The sequence below is a fragment of the Mus musculus genome, chromosome X (assembly GCF_000001635.26).
Source record: "Mus musculus strain C57BL/6J chromosome X, GRCm38.p6 C57BL/6J".
NCBI lineage: Eukaryota > Metazoa > Chordata > Mammalia > Rodentia > Muridae > Mus > Mus musculus.
The window spans coordinates 140,334,134-140,355,566 of record NC_000086.7 but is presented as its reverse complement, the minus strand read 5'-3'; the positions used below and the strand labels follow the sequence as shown (position 1 = coordinate 140,355,566).

At 44.5% G+C, this 21,433-nt stretch overlaps 1 protein-coding gene and 1 long non-coding RNA gene across 4 annotated transcripts in view; one reads left to right on the top strand and one right to left on the bottom strand.

Annotated features, from left to right (window-relative positions):
• Window positions 1-21,433, bottom strand: part of Frmpd3 (FERM and PDZ domain containing 3) — a 158,345-nt gene that overhangs the window by 79,901 nt on the left and 57,011 nt on the right. Inside the window, exon 1 of one of the 3 annotated variants that reach the window (NM_001320946.1) lies at window positions 13,178-13,304. The exons of the other annotated variants lie outside the window; for them this stretch is intronic. The gene's annotated coding sequence lies outside the window, so the exon portion shown is untranslated. Of the gene's footprint in view, window positions 1-13,177; window positions 13,305-21,433 lie in introns of those variants that run through there. 3 annotated transcript variants of the gene reach the window in all.
• Window positions 1-21,433, top strand: part of Gm32113 (predicted gene, 32113) — a 92,066-nt gene that overhangs the window by 30,299 nt on the left and 40,334 nt on the right. The window lies entirely within an intron of this gene.

The following is a 21,433-nucleotide window of genomic DNA, read 5'->3' as shown; positions in this document are numbered from 1 at the left end:
GTGAGAATGGCTCCTCACAGGCTCATATATTTGAATACTTGGTGCCCAGTTGGTGAAACTCTTTTCAGGACTGTAATAGGAGGTGTGACCTTGCTGAAGGAGGTGTGTCACTTGCCAGCTTCCCCCACCCCACCTGCCTCCAACTTGCAGAACAGATGTAGAACTCTCAGATGTTTCTCCTGCACCCTGCTTGCCTGCCTGCTGCTATTCTACCCACCATGATGGCTATGGACTCACCCTCTGAAACTGTAAGAAGTCCCCAGTTACATCATTTATATTATACTTTGCCTTATTCATAGTGTCTCTTCATAGCAATAGAACAGAAGCTAAAGCGGTACTATCATACAAATTATTTTGGAGGTTTGAATGGTTTACTTTTGGAATTTTTCATTTAGTGGTGTTGGGCTCGGGTTGAATGAAGGGAACTAAAACTGCAGAAAGTGAAACCATTGGCTGAGAGGGGTTTTCTGACCTGACCTCTCCATGGTTGAATACCATTTGTCTTTCTCCCTTCCCCTGTGACCTCTGGAGCTCTCAGTCAACAGCAAAGTCTCCTGTATTCTCCATTAAACTTTGGAAACTGCCTGCCATCTTCTTTCCAAACTGAGACCTGGTTCTTCCTTGAGGCTAGCACTTTCCCACCCATCCTTCAGGTACTGTGGAAGTGGGCAGGGGATGGAGAAGCTAAAATCTGCCCCCTGCCCTGGTGCTTGAAAGTTGTAAGTGATTTTGGCTGCTTTGGATGGCTTCCCTTCCCTCCTTTTGGATTGGTTAGCTTTGACAAAGGAAGGTGAACTCCAGGTAAACACGCTTAGGACTGGTCAGCTGGTGGAGGTTGGGGATGGGGATGGGGTAAGGAGGATCTGCTGATAGAAGGAAGAGTCCACCAGGCCTTCTTTATCTCCGATCAGGAGGCTGAGGAAGAGCACAGAGGTTTGCTATGTTTTCTTATGTATCTGCTTGTCATCAGCGATCTGACTGAGCTCCTAGTTCCTCATTTTTTAAGTGGAAGCTGTTTATATTTTAAATTCCTTTTTATTTTTTTCTGTGAATCTCACATCCTTCTGGGCCTTGCAGAGGAGGTAGGCCGCCTCTACTTACCGGTGCTGTGTCTAGGCCATTAGTTCTTTCTTGTGAAATGTCCCCATCTTCTGAGCCTTCCAGCCTTTTCAGTGTCACCTGCAGACTTTCTATGTAGGTCTCAAGGTTACTGAGGACTTTAGTTCCTAATCATATGTGATCTCCTCCTCCAGTCTTTCAAAAAAGAAATCTTGGTACAATATGCATAACATGAAATTTGCAAGTTTAGCCATTTTGACTTGTATGGTTAGTTCTGTGACATTAAAATCACTCACATTGTTCCGCATCCCTCACAACCATCCATCTCCAGAATGTTTTCCTCTTCACAAACAGAAATGTATGTGTTTGGCATATTTTAGGGAGTATAATGTCTTCAGGATTCATCCATATTGTAGCCTGTGTCAGCACCTCCTTCCTTTTAAGACTCAATAATATTCTATGTATGTGCCACATTTTATTTGTCTGTTGATGGACAGTTAGATTGTTCCTAACATTTGGCTACTTCAAATGATGTTGTTCTGAATACAGATGTATAAATATCTGCTGGAGCCTTGATTTCACTTTTGGGGAGGATTATACCCAGGCTTTAGTTTCTCCTAAAAGCTCATGGCTCCAGGGCTTGGTTGCTATTTGGAAACTGATTGGATTCCAGGAATCAGAGTCAGTCAATGTATTGATCTTGTGATGGATATATAATGTGATGGTTTTACTGGGAGATGGTAGAAAATGGGAGGAAGGGCCTAGTTTGGATGAATGAAGATGTCAGTAGAATGCCATGGAGAAATTTCATCTTGTCTCTTTTCTGTCTTTGTTTCCTGGCTGCCACGGTGTGGGCAGCTTTCCTTTGTTGTGACCTTCCTCTGTGGGGTTTCTGCTACGCCATGGGCCGAAAGTGAGTGAGTGGAATCAGCCAGTTGTGCACTAAAATCTATGAAATGATGGTCCAAAACAAGTCCACCCTCTTTTAAAATTATTTCTCTGAAATATTTGCTATAGCAATGAAAAATTCAACTGAGAAGTAAGATTGCTAGATATTATGAGAACTCTGCGATTGATTTTTTTTTTTTTTTGAGGATTGGCCATAATGTTTCCTACAATGAATATACTACTTCCTTCTAGATAACACTTTATTTTCTGTTCATTGTTTTGTTTTCATAGTTGCTATCCCACTCCTACTTTTGATGTCCCTGTTGGTGAATCCAACGTCTACAAGGTGGTGAGGATGTCACTGAAAATAACTTCCTCCACTGAACTTACTTCATTGTCTTACCTACACATTATCAATTACTGTACTAACTCCAGCACTAACACACTACTGTATACTATTCTCTCTCTGTCTGTCTGTCTCTCTCTCTCTGTCTGTCTGTCTCTCTCTCTGTCTCTCCTAGAATTGCTAAATTAAAATCCCCAACCTTGATGAACTCAACCATATATACTCTTCCAGTAGATGGAGGAATCTTCAAACAAACTAGACAGCTGGGTAAGTTGGCTTTCAATGTTAACCCAATGATCTCAAATCTGGCACCTATTTTCACAGATGTGTGGCCTCTATGTCCTTGCCTTCTAATATGCCTATGTCATAGCTCCTCTTCTTTTCCCAGTCTTCCCATCAGTTCAGTTTGAGACTTCAACATGTCTCAATGGATGAGACTCAAATGGCAGACGTTACCAGATAAGATGACTTTCATTTCACTACCACTAAGTGCGTAGAGCATCACATGTATACAGCTTTACCTTGCTAAAATACAGGATGAGTATTTTCCTTCATCAATGCAAAAACCTTGTCACTTATGTTCTGGTACCAACCTGCCTTGCTTTATCAAGCATTTTACTCCTTTGGGAATCCATTCTTTTCCTTAAAATATCTTCTTCCCAAACCATACTGCCATATTGATGGAAGCTGTCTATCCTTATGAAAACAAAAAAACCTACCCCCCCCCAGTACACAATCTCTTGGAAGCTACTGATCTATTTTCCTGCTCCCTTTCACAGGAAAAAAATGTCCAAAACCCCACCAGCAACAAACTTCTACACATACTTTCTCATCTCATTTCCCCTCTTTGATCAATTATCCTATGGCTTTCACATCTATCATTCTACATTTGCTCATTTAAGGGACTCTTCTGTCTTTTGTGAATATATATCACCCAGTCCTGCTCTTATATCATGCCTACATTTACCACTTTCCAAATATAAAGATGGAAACTCTCTTCCTCTGGAAATGCTCTCCTGCTTTTTTCTGTGAATATCTCCTGTTTGTCCTTCTAGTTCTTTGGTTGCTTTCCACAGTCTCTTTTATGAGTTTCTTTCTTTCATCAGTACTATATATCGGGGTTTTGTGGCTCTCTGCCTGCATTTCTCACATCTCCCTCTTCTTTTTCCTGAGGTGGTGCTATTCAGCACCCTGGCTTTAAATACAACCAACATGTAGATATTGTCTCCAAACTTACATTTTCCTTTCCCTTCTTCAGGAGTTCCCAAACTCTTAGACATTGACATTTCTATTTTTATATCTCTCAGGAATCTCAAACTTAACATGGCTGAAACTGAACTCTTGATCCCCCCCCCCCCCCCGTCTAAAACCTCATTCAGCATTCTTCATCTTAGTACATGGCACTGAGTCAAGCTGAAAAACCGAGTCTTTCTTGAAGCCTGTCTTTCTTCCTTCATCCTTGACACCCAATTTCTCAATAAGTATTGTCAGCTGTCACTTCAAAACACATCCAGAATCAGTCCAATTCTCTCCATCTCCATGGCTGTCACTGATGCAAGCCACCATCACTTCTCCTGTGGATTGCTGCAGCTGCCTCCTTATTGGCCTTCCTGTATCACTTCTAAATTTGGCATCTAGGGGTGTTGCAATAGTTAAGACTAGAGCCAGTCCTTCCCTTGCTTAAAACCCTTCAGACACTCTCCATTGATGGCAAACAATATTGAAACTCATTTTCCATAGCTCTCATATCCTTTGTGATCCTGCAATGCTATTCTTATTACTGACCATTACAATCTGGCCCCAGTAGCTAGAGTTTCTCACCATACCAAGTTCTTTGCCCTCTCAAGGCCAGCATACTTGGTATTCTATTTTCCTGGAAACCTCTTTCCTTATTTTCCACATGGCTGGTCTTTCATCCTTTATGCCTGTTCTTAAATATCACTCTCCAACAAAGGCCTTTCCTGGAAACTGTTCTGTTATTGTGACCTGTTATTTCCTTTATGAGACTCATCACAATTTGTAATTATGTATTCTGTTGCTATTTTGCTATACACCCTATGAGTTGGAACTAGGTCTCTTTCGTTTAACAGTATACCTATTATGGTGTTTGGCACAGAGTTGGTGGTTAGTGTTTTCCAAGTGAACCAATGCATAAATGAGGAGGGGTAATTTTGAGGCACAGAGATTAGAGGTCTCTGGCCATTCTATGCAATTCATTGTCAAGTGGCTACTGGCTGTGGTTCACCCTGGGTAAATCAGATTTATAGTTGGTAATTGTATTGGTCAGACTCTTGTACCTATAACAGTTACCTGAGAAAATCAACTTAAAAGAGGGAGACATATTTTTGGTTCATCGTTTTGCAGGTTTCATTGTATGTTTATTTGGTATTCCATTATTTCATGGAAATCTCTGTCTTCATTGTTCACATGGATGCTCTTTCATCATTTAAGTCTTTACTTAAATATTACCTCCTTACAAAGGCCTTTCCTCGAAACTCAGCCCTGCTGCTTTTAGATCTGTGTTGAGTTGTGGTAGATAATACATAGCAGAACAAAACAGCTCTCCTCATGGCAAATAAGAAGGAGAAAGAGGAAGGGACAGACAACAGGACACATCTTTGTGGCACATACACCCACTGACGTACTTCTTCCAACTAGGCCTTTCTATTTGTCACCTCTTCCTAAACCATTGATTTATGAATCCATCAGGTATTAATGCATTGATTAGATGAGATACCTTATGATCCAATCAGATCTACTACTTGGGAACTAAATCTTCAACACATGCATCTTTGGAGGATGTGGTGGTTTGAATATTCTTGGCCCAGGGAGTAGCACTATTTGGAGGTGTGGCCTTGTTTGGTAGAAGTGTGTCACTGTGGGAGTGGGCTTTAAGACCCTTGTCCTAGCTGCCTGGAAGACAGTCTTCTCCTATTGACCTTCGGCTTCATGTGCACCATGCTGCCTGGATGCTGCCATGCTTCTGCCTTAATGATAGTGGACTGAACCTTTGAACCTTTAAGCCAGCCCCAATTAAATATTGTCTTTATAAAAGTTACCTTGGTTATGGTGTCTGTTTACAGCAGTAAAACCTTAACTATGATAGGGACATGTGTCATATCTAAGCCATGGCAGTGGATTTGACCCAAAGGAGACACTCTTCAATGTATCTGGCCAAAGACCAATGTAGGTAGAGAATGTAGTCCAAGAATAGGTCTAACACTACAGTACAGGAAAGAACACAAGACAGTAGAGCTCCAAGTCCTTTCTTTTATAGGGAAGGAATTTTCTTTAAAGGATATGCAATCATCTTTTCAGAATGGCCAGAAGCAGTGCGTTGGGTAGGAAAGTCAATGATCCTTCTCACTTCTGAGTGTCTCTGGGTGGCTTCGTTGGTTACTTTCCTTGTGTTAGCTCCCCCTTTCTTCTAGGTTTTTAATGGCCCCCAAATTCCTTTTTCAGTTGAGCGTAAAGAAGCATCTTTGGGAAAACTTGATGGTATCTGATTTCTTTGATTGTCTAAACTAGCTCTCCCCCAGTGGGGTGGGATGCAGATGCTGTCCCCTGTCAGAAAGGCAAGCATAGAGACCAAAGTCATCTGTTCTTCTACAAGTATTTAGGAGCTTGGAGTGATTTTGTCCAATACCAAGTCTAAAGTGTCCCTGAAAGGAAGCTGTAGAGAACCTTTTCTGCAGCTTCCCCCACTTCTCTTTTCCTCAAGGGCTACACATTCAGTAGATTCCGACATGCTGTCTAATAGGTCCAGACACACTCCTAAACCCTCCTTGCTGGGCCTGCCAGTCTGGTGACAGATGTTAGGGCTGTTCCAGATGTGAAGATGATGCCATATGGCATTCTGGGTCACAAGGTCTGAAGCTGCTGCCATTGAGCTGTGGCAGAGTTAGTGGGGAGAGCCTTGCAGTTTTGCTCTCATTCGCCTGAGAATATTCCTGGGGGCTTGAAGAAGTTGTCATGTCATTCTAAAGTGCCCTGGATATTCCAGCCCCCACCTTTCATCCATGACACCAAGTATTTATCTGAAGGAGGCCAAGACAGATTGACTGAACCAGAGAGAAAGACATAAGGAGTGAAGGGAAAGATAAGCAAAAAGGGAAGGAAAGTCCCCCTGGACAGGAAAGGGGAACTGCCAGAGCCAAGAGAGAGAGAGAGAGAGGCAATGACAAGACAGAGGAGAAATAGAACAAAAAGGCCTTGGAGACCTTGAAGGGAAAAAGACAGGTTTGGAGAAGGCAACCACTAGGTATCAATTCTAATCCCTTGTCCTCTAAATGCGTGCCAGCTGCCCTCATTGTTACCTTTCGCTGTCCACTATTGCTCAGGAACCATATGGTAATGAGAGCCTTCAGATTGAGTACTTCTGAGAATGGAACTCTTTTGGGGGGAGGATTGCTATTATGCCATACTGACAGCATGATGCTCCTACCTGGTTCACAGATGGAGATGCAATGGGTAAGGGACACATGGGAAACATTATGAGGGAAAGGCCCGGGCACTTTCCTGATTTAGGTCAAATTTCCAGTCACTAGAGGCTGGATTTTTGTTGTGAAAGAGGAGATCAAGGAAGCCAAACAGGACTGAGAGAAAACCTCAGCAAGTAGAAGAGCATAGCCATGATAGGAAAGGTAGAGGTGGCAGGGAAAGGACCAGCAGGCCTGGACTCTTCCCCTCAGTATACACTCTTTCTAAGGCCAGGCTGGACCACAGGGCTCTGGCACAAAATGCTAAGCCAGAAGAGGGTCTCTTGTCACCCAGTTTTTCTCTTCTCTTGGCTATTAGCCTTTAGTCTGTCAAGGGCTGAACTGTAAACAAAGTTTGGAGGACAGACAGGGGCATCAGGTGTGGCTAGGAGTTTCTGGGTCTGGGAACTTACCAAGTAGCTGTTTCCAGCAGCCAAAGACCCAGGACTCATATAGCACTTCCCTAGTGGCTGGTTGGCAGGCACTGACTACACAGGGCTCTCGGCAAAGCCAAAAGAGGGCTTATTCAGCTGTTGGGCTGTGCCAAGACTTTCCTCTTTATGAGACTGCTAAGCATCATGGCCTGAGCCACCAGCCTTGGATGCCCCCAGCCTCTGATTTTGGTCAACTCCAGGACAATCTTGGAGTTGGCAAAGACCGTGCAAGTCATTGACTTGTTCTTGTTGCACCCCTGTTGATTTCCAGAAACAGGAGGGGAAGGCTAGGACTGCAGCTGTGTCCTGGATGAAGTGCTAGACCTGGACGAGTTGAGAGGGAGGGGATGAAGAACAGGTCCAGAGACCAAAGCATCCAGGAATTACTTAGCCAAAGGCATGAAGGTGAACCCAAGTACAGGCTAACAGGAAAAAAAAGGGTATAGATAAATCAGACTGTGAATAGGACTTTCCTCCATTCCACCTGTCATGTATGGCTTTGCATGGGGCACAGGATCCTTCTTCAGTCTTCTCTTGGAGACTTCCTGAGAAAATAAGAAAGTACATCTAATCCAGTTCCTTGCCTTAAATGTCTGAGATTGGTATCTTCATCATAGGACTCATGACCAACAGGTACCAGGCTGACCTTGGAGAGAGAGAAGCCCCTATTTCCTTCTGGTGTGTCATCTTGGGGCCTATTCAATCAGTTCACCCCAGATGCAAGGCAGAAATTAGGTCAAGAAGCCACTAGACAAAGGAAAACGTGTGAACAGAGGCCTGGTTAACTCATTATACCCTGCCAGGAGGTGTCCAGAGATGTTAACCACAGTTTCAGGACAATGAGACACCTTTTATTCTGCCTAATTGCATCTTCCTGCTGAGACAGAAGAAGGAATTTTTAGGTCTTTCCCAAACTGGGGTTAGAAAAGAAGAGTGAAGTTGATGAATTCTCTACCAAAGAATTAAAGCCACAGGCAGAAAATAACAGGCTTGAGGCCAGGATGCATACAGAGGTTAGACGTAGAGTAAGGGAAGAGAAGGAAGTGAGGTGTCTCCTTAGAAAGGAGACAGAGAATATATAATTATGGAGAGACAGAAGAAAGACTGGAACAGGAGGATAAAATAGGGAAAGGGAAGGAAGAGGAGGGTAGGGGAAAATACAAGGAGGGATAACTAACACTAAAGATCATCTGAGGGCCATATAGAAACCTACTATAGTAGAAGTTTCTTAAAATATATGCATCTAGGGGAGAAATATAAAAGCAGTTATCAAATAAGGGGGGAGGCAGTGCCCCAATTAGATATCTTTCATCAAGTGAAACCTCCAGTACCAGGAATGGATTACGTCTACTTGAGTGATTGGCCAAAGAGGGTCCTGTGGGAACCCCCAAACAACCTAGGCTATTGCCAAGGCTATTGGTTACTCTCTACAAACTGACGGTAAGACGGTAAGGCTCTATTGCTGAAGACAACACTTTTTTTTTTTTTTTTTTGGTTTTTCGAGACAGGGTTTCTCTGTGTAGCCCTGGATGTCCTGGAACTCACTCTTTAGACCAGGCTGGCCTTGAACTCAGAAATCCGCCTGCCTCTGCCTCCCAAGTGCTGGGATTAAAGGCATGTGCCACCACTGCCAGGCTGAAGAAAACACACAAGTCACTGAACACAGCGATGTTGAAACTGGTGCCCACCTAGACTAGCGTTCATGGTATTGGAAGGTACTCTGCGCACTACTAGAGGAGAGGGTATCCACAAATCTAGCCATAAAACCTGTGACCTACAATGGTGACCTGCCTGCAAAAGTGCCACAAAGATGGTGGGATTAACTATCTGATTGGATTTAAGGCCTACTCCATGAAATGGAAGCCATTCCTCACACTGCATTGGTGGCCAAGAACCTGAGATCAGATAGGTCATAGACCTGGGGGAAAAGTAAATACTACTGTTCTGCTGAGGTAACACAGCAATAAAGTGACCCCTAATGACATTCTGCTATAGCCATAGGTAAATGTCACGCTCAGCCATCATCTGAGAAGCTTCTCCCTGAGATAGGTGGAAATAACTACAGAGATTCACAACACAACTGGACAATGTTCAGGGAGCAAGAGACCTTGTAACAGTAAGTCCTAAATTGAATGTGTACACCAAATCTCTATCCTCAGGGCTCAGAGAACCCTGCAAAAGGGGCAGAAAGATTCTAAGAGCCAGGAGGGATGGAGAACTCCAATGCAACAAGGTCTTCTAGACACAGCAGGACTGATACGCATATGAACTCACAGAGACTGTGGCAGCACTCACAGGGCCTGCACAGGTTCAAGTCAGATGGGGCCTCAGCACTGAGAGGGGAAATGGACACATGCCCCATCCCTAACCAAGAAGGTATCTAACTGACAGCAGGAGGAAAAACAAGATTTCTCTAATGGAGTCTCATTGTGCATATCAACTACACTTAAGGGTAAGCCCCATTATAAATTCTATGGTGGTTTTATAGATTGTTTTTGTCTTATATTGCTTTGTTGGGGAACTTTTTCATCTCAGTGGTCTTTTGCATATATATTATGGGTTCTGGTTTTGTGTGTGTGTCTGTGTGTGTGTTGTGCTTTTCACATGTTAATTTTATGTTTTTTATCTGCCTGTTTGTTTTCTAAAGAGAAAAAGAAGGATGGAGTTGGATATGTGGGGTGGTGGAAAGGATGTAGGAAAAGATGGTGCTGGTGGGGTAAACCCCAATCAAAACACTGTGTATGAATTTTCAACTTAAAAAAAAAGATCAAGAAAAGTGCTCATTTCTGAGGACTTTTGGTTACTGTACCCCAATTACCTATTAACCAAAAAGGCCCCTCTCTAAGCCTTCAGGTTTTGGCATTATAGTATACTTTTATTTTGATAGATTAAACTCCACAGAGACAGGGCTTTCTTGAAGAATAAGGCAAGTTCTCTTTCTGCTCCACCCTCTTATCAAAGGAAGGATGGCGAAGTCCCTTGCTGTAAAGGAGCGGCTCTCCTCTGCAGCTTTTCGATAGAATTAACTAATTCCTTCAAAATAATCTACTGTACACCTACTAGGTACCCAGCCTCTTCCTCCAAGGAGATTGCAGTCAAATGTGGAGGCAGGTATGTAAACAAACACAAAGCCACAGGTCACCTGGCTGCACAGAGGGCAGCAGAAGATGCTGTGGGAGCACGGAGAAGGTACCTCCCAGCAGATCTCCCTTATCCTTGCAGAGTAGTGAAGGTGAGAAGGACATTCCAGGAAAGGAATGTCAATTTTGACAGCAAATGAATAATAAGGAAGAGTCAGCAAAGAAGGACACCTCTGGGTATTTAAGCCACGGCAATTAGATGAAATTATAGAATAAATTCAAGCCAAAGTTTCATTTGAGCACCATCCCCCACTGACTCCTTTCATGTGGCCTTATGAAATGATGCAATGTACTCTCACGAGACCACAGAGATGAGCACCAGAGCCCTGCAAGCACCAGGCTTACCAGAGCATTTCTCATGCACCACCCTGGAACTATACTTGGATGCCCCCTATTATAGGAGCAGCAGGGAAGGTTGGCTTCCAGCAGGTTTAGTAAGATCCAGCCATAGTCCACACACTAAAGGCATGGAGCTCACATACCCGATTTTGTCCACATTTTGAAGAAGGTCTATTAAATGCGATCCCTCCAAATGGGCTGAGAAAATAGGAAATGAAAGGACCCCATTGAAGGGTTAGAAATAACCCAGGAACAGCCCAAAGGGGTCTAGTTACACATAGGTTTCAGCTCCCAGGGACCATTCTGGGATGGAGGCACAAGAATACTATTATGCATGTATGGACTGCAGCTTCTGCCACCCAAGTTGAAGCTTCAAAACAAGTCCCCTTCCCCCTCCTTAGGGAGTACAAAGTCAGTTTTGCCCCATCATTGCAAATATATATATATATATATATATATATATATATATATATATATATGTATGTATATATATATATGTATGTATGTATATATATATTTAAATTAACTTCTAACAGAGGTATTCAGATAGAGCCATAACATCGGATTAACAACTCCAAGCCAGCAAGCCAGACACTTGTTTAATTAATAAAACTTATAAAGCATAACAACTTATTGATGTTGCAGGCACGGCGCTTAGTACAACAACAAAACCCAAATCCATCTGAAACCCTGTCTTCTCCTGGAAGCCTGCTCTCTACCAATCTATGCAATTCCGTCTTTAGTGTAAAGGGAGCAGCGAGCAAAGAAAAAGAGAGTGGAGATTTCTGGGCAAATGGCTGGGGACTGTGGTAAGTACAAACTGCTCTTTTCATGATTAGATTTGTCCAAAACAGGTATGGTTTGGGGGTTATTGGATGTGGGTTGGAACTCTTAAGCCCCATTCCTTTGCCTATAAAGAGAGACTCATTATAGGACTCACTTCGAAGTACCCATGAAAAGATTTAATACATGAAACGAGCTGGCAAAGTAACTGCTCATTTATAGGATCTACTAGCAATTAATATTATCATTGGGCATCCAGTAATAGGATCTGCTGTGTCCTAACTCGCTGTTTGTCTTTCTCCACAGTTTGTAATGGGGGGGGGGGTAATTTGAAAAATTGATTCAACATTCTTTGGGACTGGGCCCTGACTTCAGAAATACAGAATTAAAATGAGTTTTGCCACAGGGAAATCAACCTGGTTTTTATTAGCCCATTAAAGCCAGCTTGTTACCAATATTTCCAATAGTTATCAATGGGGATATGTATGAAGAAAGAGTGGGTTGAAATCCTAGCCCTGCCCCTCACTAGTTGTTGGACTAGTCTTGACCCACCTCTCTATGCCTTGATTTCTTCATTTGTAAAAATGAATAATATTAGTATTTACCCTACATGATATTTGTGAAGAGTGAATAAAATACTGCATGTAAAGTGCTTAGTGCTATGCCTGGCATATAGCAATCTCCAAGCAAATGACAGCTAGAGTTGTTATTATTGCATATGACTTGTTACTACTGGGAGGTAAGCCTGACCAATGTAGTGGAGGGTCGAAAAACAGAGGGGAGATACTGGTCTTGTTATGTCTGCCCTAACACCGTCTGAATTTTACACAGCCTAGAGAAAATAGTGACAGGAATGTTCCTGCCAGTCTTACTTGCTAATGGATGATATTTCTGTAAATAATGCACCACCAGGTGGGTACAGTGGTCATGTTTCTCAGCCTGGCTGTGTTTGGAGAAAACTGAGGTCTCAGCTGCCCCCTCCCTATAAAGCAACACCGCGTCAGCATCCCCTGTGCACCTCCCCCACCGCCAAAGAGCACAACCTAGCCACTATGCCTGGGGAACTGAGGAGGGAGGCTAGAAGCCCAGACCTTTTCCCACTGGACTCAGTTGCCTGCAGGAGCCCAAAAGCTCTCACCTGGAAGGGATCCTGGAGGATCTGGCTGCTGCTGGCAGGGGGCTTTGGTTCCAACCCCTAGAAGCACTGCCCTCCCTCTCCTCCAGCTTTCTGCTCTCCTCGCCTCTCTACACCGTCTTCACTCCCCGCCCCCCACCCTCAGCAGGAAAACTTCCCGCTCCTGCAGCCACTTTGCCATGGATATCCAAACCTCTGCCCCGCGTGCATCTTGCCTTGCCATTTCCTCGTCCGTGGCTCCGCGAACCGACCCGAGGACCGCTTGGCAACTAGAAGGAATTCTTGGGGGGCTCGAGGTGGGGGATGGAGAGAAATGACACCCCCCGAAGCGCGAACTCTGTAATCCTCTGTCTTCACCCCCCCCCCCCCCCAAGCCCCGTCCTCCCTCTGTCCCGGGAAGGAGCGAGGAAGGGCCACTCACCCAGAAGGGGCATGTGCTAGACTGCCCCCAAGTCACTCTGAGGTGCCAGTGAGGACCCTAGCAATTTCTGCGGACCTCACAACCCCACACACGCCCAGCTATATGATCCTTTCCCAAGCAAGCCCTAGCCTGGCTTCTGGGGCACAGTACTTACTGTCGGGGACCCTCTCCAGGCCCGGTCTGCGTGGCTGCGGAGCCGGGAACCCTCCCTCTGTCTCTCCCGCGCACTGCCCCTGCCAGTGCCCAGCTCAGACACTGGCGGCAGCGGCGTCTGTAGGAAGAGAAAGATCACGCCTGCCTTAGAAACCCAGCCCCTGCTGTGACCAGAATCTTAAAGAACGAGGCGACTGGCTCAGCCCCAGAGCTGAGGCTGAGGTGATGAACTAAGCAGGGAGCTGAGAAACAGCCCCTCTTTTGCACCTGGATTCGGGACCTCGTGAGCAGTCTGGTGTCCCTGGAGGACCCCTCCCTCTGGGAACAGAGGTGTATGGATAATCCAGCTGCCGCTTGGCTGAGCACTTATTAAGATCTGGACACTGTGCTTTGCATGCATTTTCTCATCCCAGCGCCCTTTTCATTGTACACAAAACAAAACCGAGGCTCTGGGGAAGCAAAACAAACACCCCTGGAGATCAAGGGGAGAACTGGTGGGCTCAAGAAAGAAAACCCGCAGGGATCTTAAATTAGGGGGGTACCCGGAACAAACGCTGCTTTGTATTACTGCAAAGTGGTATCTGGAGACCAGTCTGTCTCTCTCTCTCTCTCTCTCTCTCTCTCTCTCTCTCTCTCTCTCTCTCTCTCCCCCCCCCCCCCCCGCCGGCCCCCATTTTTCTAACTGGACTAAAAACAAGTGGCAACTCCGGGCACTCTTCTTTAGCAGAGACAGCTCATTTCTTAATATTTGATAGATCTCTAGTATGTACCCGACTCCATGGTAGATAGAAAAGGGAGGAGGAGGGTGTTTGGATCCAGGTGGTCTTTTCTGAGACAAGCTCAGAGTCTCTGAAGTCTGGGTTGTTATGCTTGGAGTTCCTCAAGAAGGGGAGAGTGCTCAGGTCCTTTAAGAGGAGAGAGCAGCCAGTGTTCTCAAGTAACTCTCACAGCAGAACTTCAGAGTCACTGATGGGAGACCAGAGAAAAGCTTGTAGAGACATCTTGGGGAGGCTCTTCTTGAAGTGGGACTGATTCTGACTCCTCTCTGCTACTGGGTTAAGGGCCCATTGGATCAATTCCTCTGTGAAGGATGAGTGGAAGGCAGCTTTGTTAGGAAATCAAGTCCCATTGGCTTCTCTGTGGCTGTCACACTAGCCTTTCTTTGGCATTGCCATCTGTGAGTTGGGAAAGACCTCAAACTCCTTCTTTCATGGTCAAAATGATCAAATAGCATCACATTCGTATCCTATTTTAATGACTTAAGATCAGTAGAGCTGTGTGTGGTTGGCCTTATCTATAGTCTCAGACATCTGGGAAGGTGAGTATAGAGGATCACTTGTGCCCAGGAACTCAAGAGCAACCTGGGCGACATGGTGTGACCATTTTTTCAAAACAACAAGAAGGAGAACCATTGTAGAACTTGTTTCTTCCTTCCTTGCAGCAAATACTTATTAGCATCTATGTGTGTTGGGTACTGTGTTAGGAGCAGCACGCGTCCATAGTCCTGTAGGTGAGTCTACCTTGTAAGGCAGAAAGATCACAAGACTGGAAGTTAGAAAACATTTAAAGCCCCAGTTCTTTGACTAAACGGCTGTGTGACCCTGAATGAGTCATGTATCCTTTGGTACCTCAGTTTTCTTGTTGGTCAAACAGGGATAATAATGCCTTCCGGTCCTCCTTTCTGGGGGTGTTTGTGATGCTGGAGGGAAGTAATAGATAGGAAGGAGCTTTGACAGGTATAAAGTCATTAGACAAATGTCGGGGATTAGTCTGTCTCTAAGGTGGGAGGGGGCTACAGGGAGGTAAAACTGAAAAGAAATCCTGGCTGACTCTTCCAGATTGATTGTACTTAATTTCATCTTTCCAGAACTAGTGAGCCGGCATCTAAGCAGCCCCTGCTCTGTGAAATAGTGTTTTCCCTCAGTGGTGCCTATGACACACTGGTTAGTGATGGCTTGGCATTAAACCGAGGAGATTGTTTTAAGGACTTGAATGGAACCAGCAGAACTGTCTGGGCTTTGGGTCTCTAAAGCAGCCTGCTCCTCTCATGAGATTATGAGACCCCAGCATTGCAGGTGTCTGGGTCAAAACCTCTTCAGATCACCAAGATACCTCCATTTAGAAAACACGAAGCTCATGTTAGACAGCAAAGTGTGGTCAAGAGGGGAAAGACTTACTTTTGCTGATAGCCGGGGTTCTGGGTTCTGCCCAAGCAGCAGAGATCTGTAGAGGAACTAGTAGAAACGTTGGGAGAGTCTTTTGCTTGTTTAGCTCATCCCACGGGCCACCTTGACTATCTTTACAATCTACATTACAACACAGTTGTCTCTTGGTATCTACAGAGTAGGTTTCAGGATCCCAAACAGATACCGAAATAATTAAGGGTGCTCCCTCCTTCATTTAAAACAGCACAGTATGTGCAGATAATCTATGTATATCCTCTTGTATACTTTAAATTATCTCTAGATTATTTAAAAATCTAATACAATATAAAAGTTATGTAAGTATTTGTCATACCATATTGGTTAGTGACTAATGACAAGGAATAAAATTCAACACAAACATAATTCTTTTCAGAATTTCTTTTTTTGGAAAAGCAAGATAATTCTATTCTCCAGAATATTTTGATTTACAGCTGGTTAAATCTGAGAACATAGAACCCAAGGGTACAAGAGACTGACTGTCGTATGCCTGCTATGTAACTGTATCTTCAAGATAATTTTCCAAATTTCCAGAGTACTTCCTTTTACCCTCTGCTACCCGAGGGGAACACACTAAGGAAACACGGGCTTCTAATGGGCAGTTTCTAGACAACTCTGATAGATTCCTCCCTTCTGGGCTCATTTACAGTCAGATCATCATTGTCAAGAATGGCTATAAGGATGTTAGAGCTGATAGAGGACTAAGCAAAGTCTCAGGGACCTAAGAAGCAGAGCTAAACTCAGAGCTGCCCCGAACAGCCCTAGAAGAACTAGAAAGAAAGCCCAAGGGAAAGAAGGAAAAGAAGCACATTGGACTTGAGCCAGGGCACCTGCAGCAAGTAGGTCCCTAGAGAAGACACAGAACACACACGGCCCACACCCAGCCTTCCTTGGCAGCCATAGAGCCCATTCCTCTTGCGACTGGGGCTCTTCTCTATGTCTTCATAGATTCCCTTGTCACATCCATCTCGCCCAGGCTGCTTCTCTTAATAAAGTGCCCCTGCCGCTGCTCCAGACAGCCTGATGTTATCCTTCACTCTCACATCCTCCCTAGCCTGGGCCACCCAGCAGAGATTCCGGCTTCCTGGGGCACAGTATAGTGTCCTGGTTAAAAAGCTTCTTGAGTGTCGGAGCTTGTGACTTGATGGTAGCTTTGGGTGCATTTATAATCATATCCTCTCTCTTTGCCTCAGTGGGTGTGGGTGGTCTAAGCCCCTGATTCAGAGCCTTGCCCTGGGTTCTTCTCCTTCTCTGTCTGGCCTGTATCTTGTTCCCTAGACCAGTTGCTGCTGCTCTCTTCAAATCCAAACCGATAGCTTGGCTCTAATTTACAATGCCGGTTGGTTGGTCTCTTAGCGATTGTCAATAACCCTCCCCACTCCCTTGTTTATACCCACCCCTAAAGAGCAGAAAGCCTCAAGTTCCAAAGGAATGAATCATAATAGTAAAATTTCAGACACAGTGACAGGCAATTGAAGAGATACATTTGATCACATGATGTTTACCTATGTGTAAGACTGGCCCTCAAGATATCCTGGCATTTTCTCTCAAATATAATGAAGACTTGGGATAATAGCAAATAAGGAAAGAGAAAACACCTTGGGCTGAGAGCAGGGACAGTTTGCTGTTCACCTTAGCTCTGGCAGTAATTAAACCTATGTGGCCTTATACCTTCCCTTTCTAAGCCTCAATATCCCCACACATCAAATGAGAATGCTGTATTCACGGATTCCATGGTTCCTTCCTGTTTAAATACATAGACTTTAAGGTCTCTCTGACACTGGAACTGTTGTTCTTCTAAGGTTACAGGCCAGCAGGTATATTAGCATTATGTGTGCAGAGGGGTTAGACAAAGAGTCGACACTCTGGACGCTGACCTGATACTGCGACTGAACAGCAACTGGTCTAGGGTCTAGCTAGTGCACTTTTGCTATAGAAGCAAAGTGAGGCAACAGGGCTCCTATGGTTTCCAGAGGTAGCTGTCTGCTTGAGTGTCCCCTAGACCAGTGAGTGGTTCTTAACTTTCCTAATGCTGTGACCCTTTAATACCGTTCCTCATGTTGCGGTGACCCCAACCATAAAGTTTTTTTTCTTTTTTCTTTTTTCTTTTTTTTCAAATTCTTTATTTTGGTACCTTTGGTACTTAGGCTAGAACAATTGGCTCTTATGGACAAGGAATTGTAAATAGAACAGTAATCTATATCTATGTCTATCCCTCTTTTCAAAATCTATTACTGTGATTCCCCTAGTGAGTCCCCAGAGCGCCAAGTATGAGTGAAGTTCTCTGTTATTATAAAGCTTAGCAAACAATATAACTACATGTATTTTATTTTATTTTATTTTTACTATCCATATTTTACAGAAAACCTTTGTATTACCTGTTTATTTTAAGATACAGTGTTGTTTTGATGTCTCTTCAGTGGAAAAACAAAATCTTACTGGTACAGCCTCAAGTGTCACCTCTGTCCATGTTTTACACCAATAAAGTTATTTTCCTTGCCACTTCATAATGGGAATTTTGCTACTGTTACGAATCCCAATGTAAAACTCTCTGTGTGTTTTCTGATGGTCTTAGGCCATCCCTGTGAAAGGGTCATTCGACTCCCCAAACGGGTTGTGACTTATAGGTTGAGAAACACTGTCCTGGGCCCTCTAGGGCTGGTGCCACTGATGGAGGATCAGCTGCGTTTCTCCAGGAAATGCACACGACACCATCTGACCTATTAAAATCTTACATTCCTTACTTAGCTATTGGTAAATAGTTGCTTCCTCCAGGGCCTCTGAGCGCCTCTTTCCTTCCCTAGCACTCCAGATTGGCTTCTTAACTTTCCTAATGCTGTGGCCCTTTAATACAGTTCCTCATGTTGTGGTGATTCCCCCAACCATAAAGTTATTTTCATTGCCGCTTTATAATTGGCATTTTGCTACTGTTACGAATCCCAATGTAAATCTGCCTCTGAGTCAGGTGGACCCTGACTGGACACAATGGAGAGAAAGAAGATAGATGTCGTGGGAGAAGGGGACTGGTTATGTAGTTTGCAGCTCCTGCCTTGGTGACCCTCTTCTTGGTGACCTGGGTCCAGTTGCTAGAGGATGACGGCAACTATATTGACATTGGAAGGATATGCCTTCCTTGATGCACTGCTGCCCTCCCCAGGCCACATGTTCCCATTTGCTCCCCAGGTCTAGGTAGGTAGCTTTTCCTCCTTCTGTCTTTTTCCTCCTTCCATCTTTCCCTCCTTGGAGACTAACACCTTATCTTCTGCTTCCAGCCAGATAAGCTCCCCAGCCCTGGAAATGCCCCTCACTGGGCTCCTCTCCTTCCGCCCTCTGAGATCCCATTTCCTTCTTGTCAAGGCCTAGCAGCCCCAATAGGTGCTTTGCCCCTGTTGCGTGAATGTTCTATTCTCCCTGGGCCCAGTATTAATTTGCTCTCATTTGTGAGCTGCATTGTTAACGTGCATGGCCTTTTCTCCATGTGTAATGCTGCTCCCTGCTGCCTCTGTTGCCTCCCCACCCACACCCTTCTTAACCTTGTAATAACAGGCCCTCTCTTGGGGCGAGGGGGGCTGGGCTTCCGCAAAACAAGCTCTTATACATGATGCAGAGAGCGATTCACTGCATCCTCACAAACACCGGAGGAAACCATTCCTGTGGGAAGGTTGAGGGGACCAAAGCTCAGAGAGGTAAGAAAGCCTCTGTGTGTGTGCGTGTGTGTGTGTGTGTGTGTGTGTGTGTGTGTGCGTGTGTGTGTGTGTGTGTGTGTGCGCGTCCAAGAAAGCATGATGTACAATGACCAAGTGGGCCTAAAACACAGCTCTTTTCAACAGAACCCCATGCATTACTCTCTGAGGGCCAGATAGAGTTTTCAGAAAAGTACATATTCAGCTATAAATTTGGATTATGACTGTGTGGGGTGGGATCATATAATCTCTGTGGAATAGGCCCCTACGTGAGTAGTTTTGAAAACCTCCTTCAGGCAATTCCTATGTGCAACCAGGGTGAGAGCCAAGGCCTGAAATAAGGAAGTTGGGAGAAGAAGGGAGAGAGGAGAGAAAGGAAAGGAGAGATGAAGTGTGTGTGGGGGGGGGGAGGGCAGAGGCAGGGGGCAGCGGGCAGGGGAAAAGAGTGAACAGAAGAGAAGAAAGAGAAGACATTTGGTTTAGCAGCCAACAGCTTTCTCAAAAACCTTGGGCATCTCAGGTAAGAGCTGAAAGTAGAGTGGGTATAAATTATGGCCACATTCTTCCCCTGTATTTTGCCTAAAACCATTCTTGAGGCCTTTTCAGTCCTTCATCAGCCTTGGGCTGACTTTGTAAATCATGGCACAGAGAGTAAGACACCCCTCTCCATGCATGAGCTATCCAGGTGTCTAAGTGTGTTGTGTCTGTAAGCAGGAGCTAAATTGCCTGGGTTACAACCTATGGGTATCAGGAGCTGAAGGGTAAAGTCGTCCCTGTTAGTCAATTAGAAACAGCTGATCTTCATATTATAGATTGAAAGTCTGAGGAATGATAATCGTCTAGTTACTATGCCTTAATCACTTCTATGTGACAGGTATCCCAGTGACATGACCTCAGCTTGTTCTCATAATTATCTTCCGAAGCAGGTATTACTTTTATACCTATTTTACATACTGGGAAAATGAGACTCCAGTTACTTTGTTCCAAGGTCACTCAGCTAGGCAAGCACGGGCACTTTGTTAGGCTTATTCCACATCTTCAATGACTTTTAAATTATTTATTTAAAATGTACATATAATATATTTTGATCATATTGTCCCCTCCCCCAGCTCCCCTTCCCCCCCGGGCCAGGTCCTCCTTACCTCCCTAACCATCTAACTTCATGTTCCTTTTCCCTTTCTCGCCACTCTGTTCCCATAACAAAAAAGGTCAGAACAAACAACATGTGTGTACTTGTCTGCTTGCATAAAATATGTGTGCATTGCTCACAGAGACCAAAGGAAGGTGTTGGATTCCCTGGAACTGGAGTTACAGATAGTTGTGAGTCAGCCACTGCTAGTGCTGGGAACTGAACCCGGGTCCTATGCAAGAGCAGCATGTGCTTGTAATTTATGCTCCACCTCTCCATCCCCTTGATATTCTTTTTATTGTTATTATATAAAAACTGGGCTGGCAATGGCTCAGCAGGTAACATCACTTTCCCTCAAGCCTGATAACCTGAGTTTGATCCCTGGAACCTAAACAATGGAAGGAGAGGACTAACTCCAACAATCTATCTACACGAGTGCGCACACACACACACACACACACACACACAGAGAGAGAGAGAGAGAGAGAGAGAGAGAGAGAGAGAGAGAAGCATTCTCCCCATCAAAATAAATAAACATTTTAAAATGTAAAAATCATCAGATCACACATGAGGATCCAGAATTTTGGCTTCTTTTAAACATATGTAGCAAACGTAGCAGATGTGCAGCTTGGCCTTCATGAGGGTTCCAAACACCTGGAGGAGGGGCTGTCCTAAAAGCTGTTGCCTACACATGGGATATGTTCTAGCTGGGCTGCCTTGTCTGGCTTCAGTGGGAGAGGAAGCAGAGACTTGAAATACTAGAGTTAGGGGGATACCCAGGGGGCCTACACCCACTCAGAGGAGAAGGGGAGGGGGAGGGGGAAAGGATTGTGGGGGAAGTAGGAGGGGGACAGTGAGTGGGATGGAAAGTGAATAAGAAAAAATATTTTAATTGAAAAAATCCAACTGGTGACCCAGTGCTTTCAGCATCCAGCAAATAACAATTTGATAGAACTAAGTCGTGGTGTCCTGTTGCATGAGATGCTCTCTGGGTCACCCCAGTACCCAACATGCATTCTGTAGCCACATTATAGGGCGAAATGTCAGTTTCCATTTAGTATTTCACCTAAAATCCTGGCTTGTTTTATTAAAAGAACAATAAAAAGAAAAAAAAAGGAAAGCGAAAGTTTCTTGGCCATTGCATTAGATCTTCCCCTAATGAGGGAACTCTTTCAGACTTGGCCTTGTGGGCATCTGAGCTTATAATCCCATCTCTCTCCTCTGCTATTTCTTTAATACAGTGA